Raw genomic sequence first — 15,391 nt, forward strand, 5'->3', positions numbered from 1 at the left:
CAATTAAGCATTTGTCATAACTGGCAAAGAGTCTATTACAGTGCTCTAGAGGAATTTTGGCCCACTTATTTTTGCAGAATTGTAGTAATTTAGCCACTTTGGAGGCTTTCCAAGCATGAACCACCTTTATAAAGTCATGCCACAGCATCTCAATTGGATTAAGGTCAGGACTTTGACTAGGCCACTCCAAAGTCTTAACTTTGTTTTTCATAAGCCATTCAGAGGTGGATTTGCTGGATCATTGTCCTGCTGTATAACCCTAGTGTGCTTCATCTTGAGGTCGTGAACAGATGGCCGGACATTCTACTTCAGGATTTTTTGAGTAGCAATGCAGCCTCGTTTCCCAGAAGAAGCCAGCAATGGCAAGACATGTCGGGGAGGCAACTGGTTAATAATTTAGAACAGTCAGTCTCTATTGGTGATATATGCTAAACAGTAGTCCGTGGCCACTTATGCCAAGCGTTACTCAAATGAATACTATGAGGTTAATGTCCTAATACTACATGATATGCCTAAGACATGAGGAAGCATTGAATAATACTTACCCCTACAAAGGCGAATCAGTTAGTGAAGCTGTTCACTGGAATTCCACTGAGAGGGGAAGCATTGAATAATACTTTCCCTCACGAATGGCTATCAGACAGTGAAATGGTTCACTGGAATTCTACTGAGAGGGGAAGCATTGAATGATACTTACCCCCCAAGAATGGTCATTAGACAGTGAAATTGCTCACAACAATTTCACTGAGGGGAGGAATCATAACCCCAGAGGCCAATACCAATAGTCAGGACATTAACCAAGCAATACAGACACTGTGAGGTTAGGGACTATTTGCCATCTGGCAATTTGTAATTCTCTTGGATGAGTCGTCGATGCGCTCTGGGGGCAATTTTGGTTGGCCAGCCATTCTTGGGAAGGTTCACCACTGTTCCATGTTTTTGCCATTTGTGGCAAATGGCTCTTTCTGTGGTTTTCTGGAGTTCCAAAGCTTTAGAAAAGATTTTATTATCTTTTTTAGACTATGATATACAAATTAGTTTGTTTCTCATTTGTTCCAGAATGTCTTAGGATCGCGACATGATGTCTAGCTTGTGAGGAACTTTTGGTCTACTTCACTTTGTCAGGCAGGTCCTATTTAAGTAATTTCTTGATTCAGAACCAGTGTGGCAGTAATGAGTCCCTGGGTGTGGCTAGGGAATTTGAACTCTGCTGATGTTTAGTTTGCAAAAAAGAAGGCTAAGAGGATACTTAATAGCTGTCTATAAATATCTGAAGGGATATCACGATATCACGGTGTAGAGGGATCATCCTTATTTTCATTTGTACATGGAAACATGTGAAGCAATGGAATGAACTGATAGGGAGAAGATACAGATTAGATATTAGGAAAAACGTTTTGACAGCGAGGGTGATCAATAGGTGGAACAGGCTGTCACAAGAGGTGGTGAGTTCTCGTTAAAATTGAAGTCTTCAAACAGAGGCTAGACAGACATTTATCTGAGATGGTTTAGTGAATCCTGAGCTGCATTTGCATTGGGGTTGGACAAGATGACCCTTGAGGACCCTTCCAACTCTTAACATTCTATGATTCTATGATTCTTTGTCTAATGTTTAAATTTGTTTGGTGTTCTCAAACATTTAAGTGTGACAAACATGCAAAGGAATAGGAAATCAGGAAGGGGGCAAACACTTTTTCACACAACTGTTTATCTGTGTCAAGAAATTGTTTGTTGTCCAATATAGGAGTTGTAAAAGCAAAACAATATTTTGAAGTTTTCAGAAGAAGCAAGCCCATGTGCTGGGAAGGAGTAAAGGTGAGGCAGGTATGTAAACAATTCTAATTGGCACATAACATACTAAAAATAGGTAGGAAAAGTTTTACTATAAGGAGCAATGAGTACACCATGTCCTATTGTGAGCTCAGCTACACCACACCTTCAATTTCTTAACCCATTCCCTTCACATGTAGGGCAACTATACTTGGGAAGCATAGATGTTAAAAAATAAAAATCAGCAAAATTTTAAAATAAATGTGTTGTGTAGAATCCAACACCTTTAGTTGTAGTTATGCATAATTATCTATAGCAATACCCAGGCGTTGAACAAAAAGTAGAAATTGTGAACCAATGTTGCTTCCTGGTATCCATGTTACATTATTATCATTTATTTTTAAAGCACCATTAATTCCATGACAATAGCGTTACATATAATATACATAAAATTAAAGAAATTGACAGACTGGTACAGAGAGTGAGAGGACACTGCCCTCTCAGACTTACACTCTACAGGGTAATGGGGAAGGAGAAAGTAGGTCAGGGGGTTGGCACAGCTCTGGTGGTGGTTTGGTGGGGTCATTGCTGCAGGCCTTCCTGAAGAAATGCTTTTTCATGTTGCGTCTAACTTTTCCAAATGTAGGAGATAATTGGATGTGTTGAAGCACTGAATTCCAGAGAATGGGGGATGCTCAGGAAAATTTTTGAGTCAAATGGGCAGGGATGTGTGAGAGTGAATGAGAAAATAAAGGTCTTGTGACACGAGATTTCATGCAGGAAGACATCAGGAGATTAGTGATGCAACGGCGGGTTTGGATCCACTGCACAACAGAGTGGACTTACCCTGCAAGGGCATGAGTAAGTGAGTACCTGGTTTTTGCTAGAGGCTCTAGTGGTGAACATAAGCTTGGCCACAGGTAGTCACCTGTTGTCTCTTCAGGGCAGTCTCCAGACCTGCATCAGTAGACCCTCGGGTCAGAGCAGCTATTGGAAGTACAGGAGGGTGAGACAAAAGTGTAGTCAGATGAAGAGAGGTAGGTGCAGGTAGCACGAGTTCCCTGTTGTGAACTCTGTTTTTGGGCTCCCTCTTGTGGTCACAAGTGGTACTGTGTGAGTGCTGTCTTTGGGCTCCCTCTGGTGGCTCTTTGTGTCATTCTGCAGGTCTGAGGCTGGTTCAGCTGTCTCGTTATCTGTTAGCTGGTTTCCTATTTAGTTCACCTGGACTTTCAGTGGTTGCCTGCTGTCGATGTATTCAGTGCTATTTTGATCTCTCCTGAATCCCTTCGTTATCAGTCTCGCCAAGAGAAGCTAAGTTTCTGTTTGGTTATTTTTTGCTCATCAGTGTTCAATATGTTTCTTGGTTATTTATTTGTCCTTGTCCAGCTTGCTAATATGTGATTTCCTTGCTTGCTGGTAGCTCTAGGGGGCTGAGTTTCTCCCCTCACACCGTTAGTTGGTGTGGGGGTTCTTGTATTCTCAGCGTGGATATTTTGTATAGGGTTTTTTACTGACCGCACAGTTCCCTGCCTGTCTTCTGCTATCTAGTATTAGTGGGCCTCATTTGCTGAATCTGTTTTCATTTCTACGTTTTGTATTTTCCCCTTACCTCACCGTTATTATTTGTTGGGGGCTTCCTATATCTTTGGGGTCATTTCTCTGAGGCAAGTGAGGTCTTACTTTTTCTATAGGGGTAGCAAGTTTCTCAGGCTGCGTCGAGACGTCCAGGAATTTAGGCATGTTCACCGGCTACCTTTAGTGTGTTTGTTAGGATCAGGTTTTGCGGTCAGTCCAGTTACCACCTCCCTAGAGCTCGTTCTATGTTCAGTAACTTAGCTAGTTCATTCTGTGATCCTCAGCCACTAAGGATCATAACAGTACAGCAGACCATCCTGGGATTTTTGGTACCAGAGATTTGGTGGCTAGGTCCTTCTGGTGGCCTTCCTTGTCGCGGGATGTGCGTTCCTTTGTGCAGTCCTGTGGGATTTGTGCTCGGGCTAAGCCTTGCTGTTCTCGTGCCAGCTTTTTGCTTTTGCCTTTGCCTGTCCCGAAGAGGCCTTGGACGCACATTTCCATGGATTTTATTTCGGATCTTCCAGTCTCTCAGAGAATGTCTGTCATTTGGGTGGTGTGTGATCGTTTTTCCAAAATGGTCCATTTGGTGCCCTTGCCTAAGTTGCCTTCCTCCTCCGATTTGGTTCCTCTATTTTTTCAGAATGTGGTTCGCTTGCATGGCATCCCTGAAAATATTGTGTCTGACAGAGGATCCCAGTTTGTGTCCAGATTTTGGCGGATTTTTTGTGCTAAGATGGGCATTGATTTGTCTTTTTCGTCGGCCTTCCATCCTCAGACGAATGGCCAAACCGAGCGAACTAATCAGACCTTTGAAACCTATTTAAGATGTTTTGTTTCTGCTGATCAGGATGATTGGGTAACTTTTTTTCCATTGGCCGAGTTTGCCCTTAATAATCGGGCTAGTTCTGCTACTTTGGTTTCGCCTTTTTTCTGCAATTCTGGTTTTCATCCTCGTTTCTCCTCGGGTCAGGTCGAGCCTTCTGACTGTCCTGGGGTGGATTCTGTGGTGGATAGGTTGCAGCAGATTTGGAACCATGTGGTGGACAATTTGAAGTTGTCACAGGAGAAGGCTCAGCGCTTTGCCAACCGCCGTCGCGGTGTGGGTCCCCGACTTCGTGTTGGGGATTTGGTATGGCTGTCTTCTCGGTATGTTCCTATGAAGGTCTCCTCTCCTAAATTCAAGCCTCGCTTCATCGGTCCTTATAAGATTTTGGAAATCCTTAACCCGGTGTCATTTCGTTTGGACCTCCCAACGTCGTTTGCCATTCATAACGTGTTCCATAGGTCTTTGTTGCGGAGGTATGTGGTGCCTGTGGTTCCTTCTGTTGAGCCCCCTGCCCCGGTGCTGGTTGAGGGCGAATTGGAGTACGTGGTGGAGAAGATCTTGGATTCTCGTGTTTCTAGACGGAGGCTTCAGTATTTGGTTAAGTGGAAGGGCTATGGTCAGGAGGATAATTCCTGGGTTGTCGCCTCTGATGTTCATGCGGCCGATTTGGTTCGTGCATTCCATGTGGCTCATCCTGATCGCCCTGGGGGTTTTGATGAGGGTTCGGTGACCCCTCCTCAAGGGGGGGGTACTGTTGTGAACTCTGTTTTTGGGCTCCCTCTTGTGGTCACAAGTGGTACTGTGTGAGTGCTGTCTTTGGGCTCCCTCTGGTGGCTCTTTGTGTCATTCTGCAGGTCTGAGGCTGGTTCAGCTGTCTCGTTATCTGTTAGCTGGTTTCCAATTTAGTTCACCTGGACTTTCAGTGGTTGCCTGCTGTCGATGTATTCAGTGCTATTTTGATCTCTCCTGAATCCCTTCATTATCAGTCTCGCCAAGAGAAGCTAAGTTTCTGTTTGGTTATTTTTTGCTCATCAGTGTTCAATATGTTTCTTGGTTATTTATTTGTCCTTGTCCAGCTTGCTAATATGTGATTTCCTTGCTTGCTGGTAGCTCTAGGGGGCTGAGTTTCTCCCCTCACACCATTAGTTGGTGTGGGGGTTCTTGTGTTCTCAGCGTGGATATTTTGTATAGGGTTTTTTACTGACCGCACAGTTCCCTGCCTGTCTTCTGCTATCTAGTATTAGTGGGCCTCATTTGCTGAATCTGTTTTCATTTCTACGTTTTGTATTTTCCCCTTACCTCACCGTTATTATTTGTTGGGGGCTTCCTATATCTTTGGGGTCATTTCTCTGAGGCAAGTGAGGTCTTACTTTCTCTATAGGGGTAGCAAGTTTCTCAGGCTGCGTCGAGACGTCCAGGAATTTAGGCACGTTCACCGGCTACCTTTAGTGTGTTTGTTAGGATCAGGTTTTGCGGTCAGTCCAGTTACCACCTCCCTAGAGCTCGTTCTATGTTCAGTAACTTAGCTAGTTCATTCTGTGATCCTCAGCCACTAAGGATCATAACAGTTCCCTATACAAAGCCAGGGTTAAGAATGGAGAGGTCTGAAGAATGGGTAAAAAAGACAGGTCAATAACTAGGAAGTTGAGATAAGAAAACACACTGACAGAACTCCAGAGTCAAACAGGAACAATAACCTAAGTTTAGGCAGGAAACGGGAAGAGGAGCAACCTAGTAGTATATCCCTTGCTGGCAGAGGATAGGTTGTGGTAGCCAAACCCTACAGGACATAGCATGGTAAAATTCCTGCAGGATCTGGCTGCACCTCCCTATAGCCAGGTGGAGACAGCATGAATATGCAGCAGAGTTGGAAGTGCTGCATGAGGACTCAGCATAGGAGCCTGACACAGGAAAGAGCAGAGCAGCGAACGCAGGGAGTAACAAAGCTCTGGGAACACATGTGAGTTATCGCTGTGACATTTTATTTGGAGATGTGTGGATGAGATAGATTATAGAGGGCCTGACAAGTCATTCTTAGTAATTTAAAGGGAACCTGTCACCTCAAATTGGCCGGATATTTAAAGTTTTTATCGGTCCGATGGGCGGCGTTTCCTTTTCAGTTCTCCACCCTGTCCGTCCCTGTTGTCTGCAATATGTTAGTGAATTAGAGTATGTGAGCGCCATAGCTGGCGTGTCCACAATGCAATCTTCGCTCGCGCACGCGCAGTATGCTTTGCCCAACTGAGGGCAAAGCCGAAAAGCATTACTGCGCATGCGCCCGCGCACTGTGTCTTGGAAGTATTTCGCTGTGTTGCGGGACATACTGCCCGGGGGCATGCTCAGTAATGCTTTTCGGCTTTGCCCTCAGTTGGGCAAAGCATACTGCGCGTGCGCCACCGAAGATTGCATTGCGCACGCGCCAACTATGGCGCTCACGTATTCTAATTCACTAACGTATTGCGGACAACAGGGACGGACAGGGTGGAGAAATGAAGGGGAAACGCCGCTCATCGGACCAGTAAAAACTCATTTAAATATCCCGCCAATTTGAGGTGACAGGTTCCCTTTAAACTGGTTTCTCTGGGAAATTGGAAGCCTGTGAAAGAATTGGCAGGTGGGTAATGGTTAGTATGTGCAGTTTGGAGCACAGGGCAGAGTCAAGTTTCACTGAGGCAGCAGATCTGTGAGACAGGGGAAAGTATGATATAATTTATTATGATGCATAGATTAAGTAGGGACGTTGAGTGGAATGGAGAAAAGATGATGAGTTTGATTATGCCCAATTTAATTTTTAGAAAGTGTGATGAGAAGAAGGAGGAAGATAACAGATAGACACTCTAGTATTCTGAACAATAGAGAGGTGATATCTATTCTGGACCAAAGAGGTAGATTTGGGTGTCATTTCGATATATAGTTCTCAGAATAAATGAGTACTCCTCAACAAGTATGTCCAATTTGCCTTTTTTCTGTTTTTTTTTTGTGCTGTTCCAATACACACAAAGGAAAAAAAAACATGAAATTGCAATAATTTTCTGGCAGAAATACTTCATTTTCTGGAACAATTTCAAGTGTGCCAACACTTTTGGCGATGACTGCAAATATAGAGCTTAGTATGATCAATTTGCAAAAACAATAATTTTATTAATAGTAACATGACTGAACAAGACAGACATTTAATTGGATGTAAGGATTAATCTCACATGAAAATATTTCTTTCATATTAGTGATTGTCAGGTTCAGATTAGCCTACTAAAGTGCCAGCAAAAAGTCCAACAGAAGACAACCCCACGTGGATCTGACTTAAGGACCAATCACTTACCACTAGGTTCTGTTGATTGATTGACAAAACACTTATTAGATTGAATTGATCATATTTTTTATGCTATATTATTCCACAGTGTTTCATATGTTTTGTATAAGCAATGATAAAGTTATATCTGAATGTGCACATACTCTGTATAGTTGTCATTGGAATAATTTTCTTCAGAGGACACAAGGAATCTCAATACGGATAATGTCACTTTGCTAATGACGCTTATCAGTGTAGTGTAGTCAAGGTATTATACATTTCTTACTATTGTAATGAAGTGAGCTTTAATATAATTAGAAACTCTAGTGAGCCTTAAACCAGTATGGGGTTAGTGTATACTAAAGATGTCCATACACATTAGTGTACAGTTGATCAAAACAGACATTTTCAACCAAAAAAGTTTTGTTGGAAAGCACAAGGACCCCATTATATTGAATGGGTTTCTTCTGGTGCTGTTTGCATCAATTATGTGTTTCAAATGTTTGTCTTGTAATGATGAATTTATGGGCAATCTTTTCATGAGAAGATGTTCATAGAACATTTCAAGAAAGATTGTTCACCCTTCTCTGGCATTGTTAAACATGATCTCAATGGTCCAAAAGTGGATGTTCTCCAGCACCAAAAGAAAGTAGTTAAAAATAAACCTTAAATCATATAGAATCAGATCGGGTAGATCATGGATTATTCTATTCATAAACGCGTCAGCACTATGAGTTTTCCTTTTTAATATGTACACACTCTCAAATTTTTTTTATCCTATATGATTAAAGGCTAAGTTCTAACTACTTTCTTTTGGAAAGGGAGAACAACCCCTTTTTGACCTGGAAACCAGACCAGTGCATGCTCTGTTCACCACAGCCAGACCACAGACTGTCCACCCTGGAAGTCTCCTGGAATAATTATCTCTAACTCATAAGTGATAAGATGAATTGACACTTTTTATATTTTTGTTGTTAAACATTTATGGCCAATTTGCAAGTCTGTAACAAAAAAATAGGGAGTAAAATGGCTATGACTGCTTCTGCACAATGGTTGTTCCCCAGGTGATGTTCAGTGGTTGAGCATGTAAATTGCAGGACATAGGCATAGGCTGAACATCTACAATGCTGGCTAAGAACATGTGCAATTTGGAATTTGCTCTCTAGTTGACATGTTTTCTAATTGTGGGAGAATTTAGCTCACACCTCCATTTCACACCATCTTTTCATCACATTGTGTTTCTCTATCTCAGATACTAAAGATTACATTATTGCAGTATTTATCCCACAGTTTATTTTGTCTAGTTCAATTACTTTTCTTGCTCACACTACCTTCAGCTTTGGATGTAACAAAGTAAATGAACCTGCAATTTCTGATCGGTCAGCTCAAGATGGTTGTTCAGATTTATGTCCACAATGATTCCAGATGTCGACATCCTCTACAAATGCTGAGAAGCCATTTACTACTATAAAGCCCCCGTCTCACTAAGCGAGATCGCTAGCGAGATCGCTGCTGAGTCACAAGTTTTGTGACGCAACAGCGACCTCAGTAGCGATCTCGCTATGTGTGACACGTAGCAGCGACCAGGCCCCTGCTGTGAGATCGCTGGTCGTGTCGGAATGGCCTGGACCTTTTCTTTTTTTGGTCGTTGAGGTCCCGCTGACATCGCTGAATCGGTGTGTGTGACACCGATCCAGCGATGTCTTCACTGGTAACCAGGGTAAACATCGGGTTACTAAGCGCAGGGCCGCGCTTAGTAACCCGATGTTTACCCTGGTTACCAGCGTAAATGTAAAAAAAACCAAACAGTACATACTCACCATCTGATGTCCGTCAGGTCCCTTGCCGTCTGCTTCCTGCTCTGACTGTCTGCCGGCCGTACAGTGAGAAGTGAGAGCACAGCAGTGACGTCACCGCTGCGCTCTGCTCTCACTGTACGGCGGCACTGTCAGAGCGGGAAGCAGACGGCAAGGGACCTGACGGACATCAGAAGGCGAGTATGTACTGTTTGTTTTTTTTTACATTTACGCTGGTAACCAGGGTAAACATCGGGTTACTAAGCGCGGCCCTGCGCTTAGTAACCCGATGTTTACCCTGGTTACCCGGGTGCTGCAGGGGGACTTCGGCATCGTTGAAGACAGTTTCAATGATGCCGAAGTCGTTCCCCTGATCGTTGGTCGCTGGAGAGAGCTGTCTGTGTGACAGCTCCCCAGCGACCACACAACGACTTACCAACGATCACGGCCAGGTCGTATCGCTGGTCGTGATCGTTGGTAAATCGCTATGTGAGACGGGGCCTTAAGGGTTCACTCTCTCAGGTAGGTGCATGGAACACAGAACCCCAGGGTTTTTATATCACACACGGAATAATGGTTATTTCCATAAGTTGCACAGCACCAAAACAAAACCACTACCTACACAATACAAACCCTGACTACTCAGACACGGCTCATTCAGTATGTATTGCTAAGCACACACAGTTTACTTTGGTCTGCCACGTAAACCGACATTTAAACAACCACCGATCAGTAAAGGTTTACCAGTCGGCAGTCGTATGGCGTCACCGGTCGGTCCCTGTAAACGGACCTTTACTTTTGGTTATTTTATTTGGGAATGTAGCTTCTATGCCCTGTCATGAACCGGCTATATAAGGTCCATAGTGTAAGCAGGGCACCAAGTAAGCAATTATCTTCTCTAACCATGTTATTTTAGCAATTCAAGCTGTAAATTTAAATACACAAAACACTACAGAAGTATAAGCAGTAAAGTTATAAGATAAGAACATTTGTCCAAGCCATGTCTAACAGCAGGGAGTAAGTGTAACATGTTGAATGCTAAGAAGGTGTAAAATAGATACAGCCATGGCCTGAAGTGTTGGCATCTTTGAATTTGTTCCAGAAAATTAAGTATTTCTCTCAGAAAATTATTGCAATTACACAGGTTTTGTTATACACATTTATTTCCTTTGTGTGTATTGGAACAACAGAAAAAAATAAGAAAAAAAAGCAAATTGGTCATTATTTCACACAACCAATAATAAAACTTAACTTTTAATAAATATTGATAAGATACAAACAACAAACAACAGTCACGACCTAAAAACATGTATGGCTGCAAACAAAGATACAGGGTTCTCAATCTCCCTGGAGGGCTTATCTAACTAGTCCCTACCTTACAGCAGAGGTTGGCACCCTAATAATCCTTCGCAATGGCCCCCCCTTGAAGGCTGATACAGTCCCGCAGACTTTGGATGGACATTGTTCCCCACTGCGCCTGAGGGAGGATTGCCCCTATAGATCATCCTCTGATAGCATACAGATAAGTTCTTAGACCCTAAAATAATACGAGTGTGTCTCCTGATGAACCTATATGGGGAAACGCGTCAAGCTAAAACATACTTATGGGCTGAACATGCTTGCTAATGTCAATTATTTTGGTAGTTGGTACTGAGCATTTTTTATGTATTTATATTGCATTATTGCACTATTTTCTGCACTTTATTCTGCTGTGCACGTTACCTGGTATTTTTTGAGCTAAGTAATTAGCTTTGTAATTTGATATATGGTACAGTTTTTTGTTTAGGGACAGTCGACTGGAGCGGGGGCGCCATCTGCGCAGGTATTTAGGGCGCCAACCCCCGCAAATAGGCTGTTTATCCTGAAGGTACAGTGCAGGTCATCTAGTTGCAGAACGGGCCGGTTCTAAAGTGCAATGTTGAAGTGTTAAAAACACGAATGGCACAGGTCCTGTTATTGTATGGTGTACATATATAAATAAGTGACTGATGTATTGTATTATACACTCATAGGTACACCATACTATATATATATATTTTTTGCTCAAAAATTATTTTTGTTGTGCTGTCTTTAGTGTATGGACTGCTGCATGCTGTTGTACTATCTTCTGCACGATAGGGTCTATTAGGGACAGATAGGGCAGCCTACGTTGAGCAGGGGCGCCATTGCGAAGGATTATTAGGGTGCCAACCTCTGCTGTAAGGTAGGGACTAGTTAGATAAGCCCTCCAGGGAGATTGAGCACCCTGTATCTTTGTTTGCAGCCATACATGTTTTTAGGTCGTGATTGTTGTTTGTTGTTTGTATCTTATCAATATTTATTAAAAGTTAAGTTTTATTATTGGTTATTGATTATCTGAAAATATAGTGTCTCTTTTCGGTGAATTAAGTTAATATAAGACGCTGGTATCTGATTCTTTTCGGTGATAATTTCACACAACCCCCAAAAATGGGTCTGACAAAATTGTTGGCACCCTCAACTTAATTTTTGGTTGCACATCCTTTGAAATAAATAACTGCAATCAATCACTTCCTATAAGCAACAAGCTTCTTACATCTCTAAACTGGAGTTTTTGACCACTTTTCTTTTGCAAACTGCTCCAGGTCTCTCATATTTGAAGGGCGCCTTCACCCAACAGCAATGTTAAGATCTCTCCACAGATGTTTAATGGGATTTATATCAAGACTCATTTCTGGCCACTTCAGAACTCTCCACTGCTTTACAGACATCAATTTCTGGGTGCTTCTTGAAGTATGTTTGAGATCAATATCCTGCTGGAAGACTCATGACCTAGGACGCAAACCAAGATTTCTAACACTGGGCACTACATTGCGACCCATAATCTTTTGGTAAACTTCAGATTTCATGATGCCTTGTAAACAGTCAAGGCACCCAGTGCCAGAGGCAGGAAGACAACCTGAAAACATCATTGAAACTCCACCATACTTGACTGTAGGTATTGTGTTCTTTTTTGGCCTCATTCTGTTTTTGGTAAACAGTAGAATGATGTATTTTAACAACAAAATTTGTCTTTGTCTCATTTGTCTACAAGATGCTTTCGCAGAAGGATTTTGGCTTACTCATGTACATTTTGGCAAATTGTAGTCTAGCTTTTTATGCCTGTGTCACCAGTGGGGTCTCCTGGGTCTCCTGCCATAGTGTTTCATTTCATTCAAATGTCGACAGATAGTTCGTGCTGATACTAATGCACCCTGAGCTTGCAGGACAGCTTGAATTTATTTAGAACCTGATTTGGACTTATCCACCATCCGGACTACCCTTCGTTGCAATCTTTCATTAATTTTTCTCTACCGTTCATGTTCAAGGAGATTAGCAACCATACCATGGGTTGCAAATATCTTGATTACGTTGCGCACCATGGACAAAACAGCATTTTGGTTCTCAAGTTTTCAGACAGTTCTCTACTAATTTTTCTGTTCTCCATGCTTAGTGTGGCACATGCAGACACATTATGCAAAGATTGAGTCAACTTCTCCCTTTTTTATCTGGTTTCAGGTGTGATTTTCATATTGCCAACGCCTGTTACTTGCCACTGGTAAGTCTGAATGTGCATCATGGAAATGTGAATGTGTATGTACATAGTGCATGTGTGCATGACAAAGCTGAGCTGTAGCATTCATGCCTGTACCCGTTCTTTCTGTCTCCAGGCATGGAGCCACACTTTAGTTGCTGAGAAATCAAGGCAACAATGATGCAGTCCTGTCTAGTATTATCGGATTTGTGGTACCATCCAGGAAGGGTGCTTGTGAGTTCATTGCTCACGTTATTTTCTCAATAACTCCCTTCTCTGAAGGATGGACAGGTCATCACTACTCACTATATAATCTCCTAGCTCCCTGCTTCCAGGTTCTGTTCTTGTACCACTGCTACCTGGTCCCTGTGGGATATTCAGTCGCTGACCTCAAATTGTTTTGGGATTTCCTCTTCCTGATAATTCTTAGTTTTCTGATCTCTCTGGTTTTGACTTGACTTAAAAGACCCTTCTCTTCCAAGCCAAACACCAGCCATCAGTCTTTCTGTAGACTCAACCTCGGGGACCCTGCATAAGTCCAAATTCCTGTACAGTGTTTGAAGGGTGAAGGACAGGGTTTCTTTGGGACCTGATGGACAGAGTGGCTTGCACAAAGCCAATCCATGAAAGCCCTATTAAAAGCAGCCAGCCTGCCATGAACAGAACTATTTTACATGGGTCCAAACACAAGTCGTGTACAGAAACCCATGGCCCTGGGTGGCTAAGTTTTATTACTAGAGTTGAGGAAAAATATTTGTAGGACCCTGGTCTGGTATCCACATTGACCAGGGCAATATGAAATTCTTCAACTATCACTTGAATGCATCTTTGGTGACTATTTATTATGAGACCTCATACAACGTCAGGGTCCTGCAAATTTATTTGCCCATCTCTGTCTCTTACGTCTCATTTTTTTTCCAACTGTCCCCCTCTCCCTTTTCCCCATGTTACCCTTTTCCCTCTTCCATCTTGTCTTAAATGTCTTAAAATTATAATAAAGACTATTGGAAAAGAATTCTACCTGAGTTCATGCTGAGATCTTCCCTGTGACGGAGGTTTAGACGAATAATTAAATTGAACTATGCCTTTTGTGGTAGCTTGAATTTATTAAGCAAAGGAATTGTGAACAGTTCCTGAACATTTAACTATTATTTAATTATAGAAATGTTTTAGATGTAATAGGAGAGCAACATTGTAGAGAATCACTGGGATAACAAACTGCAGCTCTCTCATCACAGAATACAGGTGTTGTAAGCAATGCTTGCACTCGGCTGACAGTGTGAAAACAGCAGCTGCCGGGGATTTCATTTCCTCTTCCCATTACCTGAATTGCTCCCGCTTGTAAAGAGAGTGTGTTGGTTAATAGTTATGTATATGAATTGCTAATTTAATGTAATTCCATAGTTTATGAGGTTCTCGAAGGGTGTAGGCTTCATTTGCTCTTTATTTCAACATAATTTGATTTGCAGTGTTTTATTATTATTAATAATAATAATAATAATAATAATAATAATTACTATTTATGATTCACAATTCTATTTCTTCTTGGAGTTACCAAATGGTGACAATATAATTATTTATAAGATAAGAGGGTTTCAAATGATGTAACAACAGCATGAGAGACAACATTTATTAAAGGGAACCTGACTGCTGACACATGATGCCCGATCCACAGGCAGCATGTATCAGACACTGACTCCATGCTTTTAATCATGTACATTAGTCTCTAAGATGCTGTTTCAGAGAAAGATGCACTTTAAAGGGAGTCGGTCACCCACAAAATGCATTTTCAATAGGCTATATAGTGTTTTAGGGGACTTAGCCCATATAACAAGCATACTAAGACTATACTTGTTACTGGTACAGTTCCTAAGAAAATAACTTTAATAGCTGGTCCGTTATCGAGCTGCATGTGAGACTAGTTGGACAGGCAGGTCCTCTGCTGCATCTCACCGTCCGCTCCCTTAGAGTGACAGGTCTCTCCCTGTAGATGCATGCAGGCAAGCACCTGTTACTCCAGTGCAGCGGGCGAGGAGAAGCTGCGAGGGACCTGCCTATTCAACTAGACTCCTGTGCAACTTGGTTCCCAGCCGTATGTTCTCTGAAACTCTGCGGCGATACATGGCTGAAAACATTTAGCCAGTGTCTGATATATGCTGTGCATGGATCAGGCATCATGCATCCGATGTCATTTTCCCTTAAAAGGGTGCATGGGTGCTTTTTTAATTAATCATTGATATCTGTTTTAATTTTCTCTAGGATCTTTTGTTTTTCAGTGAAGCACACTATATGTTTAAAGCCATGCCAGCCAGTGGGCAAATAGATTGTGTCTAGTGATGATGACCGAATATACTCGTTACTCAAGGTTTTCCCAAGCACGCTCTGGTGTCCTCGGAGGATTTGTAAGTGCTCAGAAAGTTAGTTTTCCTTGCAGCAGCTGAATGATTTACATCTGTTAGCCAGCATAAGTACATGTGGGGATTCCCTAGCAACCAGGTAACCCCCACATGTAATCAAGCTGGCTAGTAGCTGTAAATCATTCAGCTGCCGTGATGAAAACTAAATCTCTGAGCACCTACAAATACTCGGAGGACCCCCGAGTG

Source organism: Ranitomeya variabilis, chromosome 2 (assembly GCF_051348905.1).
Source record: "Ranitomeya variabilis isolate aRanVar5 chromosome 2, aRanVar5.hap1, whole genome shotgun sequence".
Lineage (NCBI taxonomy): Eukaryota > Metazoa > Chordata > Amphibia > Anura > Dendrobatidae > Ranitomeya > Ranitomeya variabilis.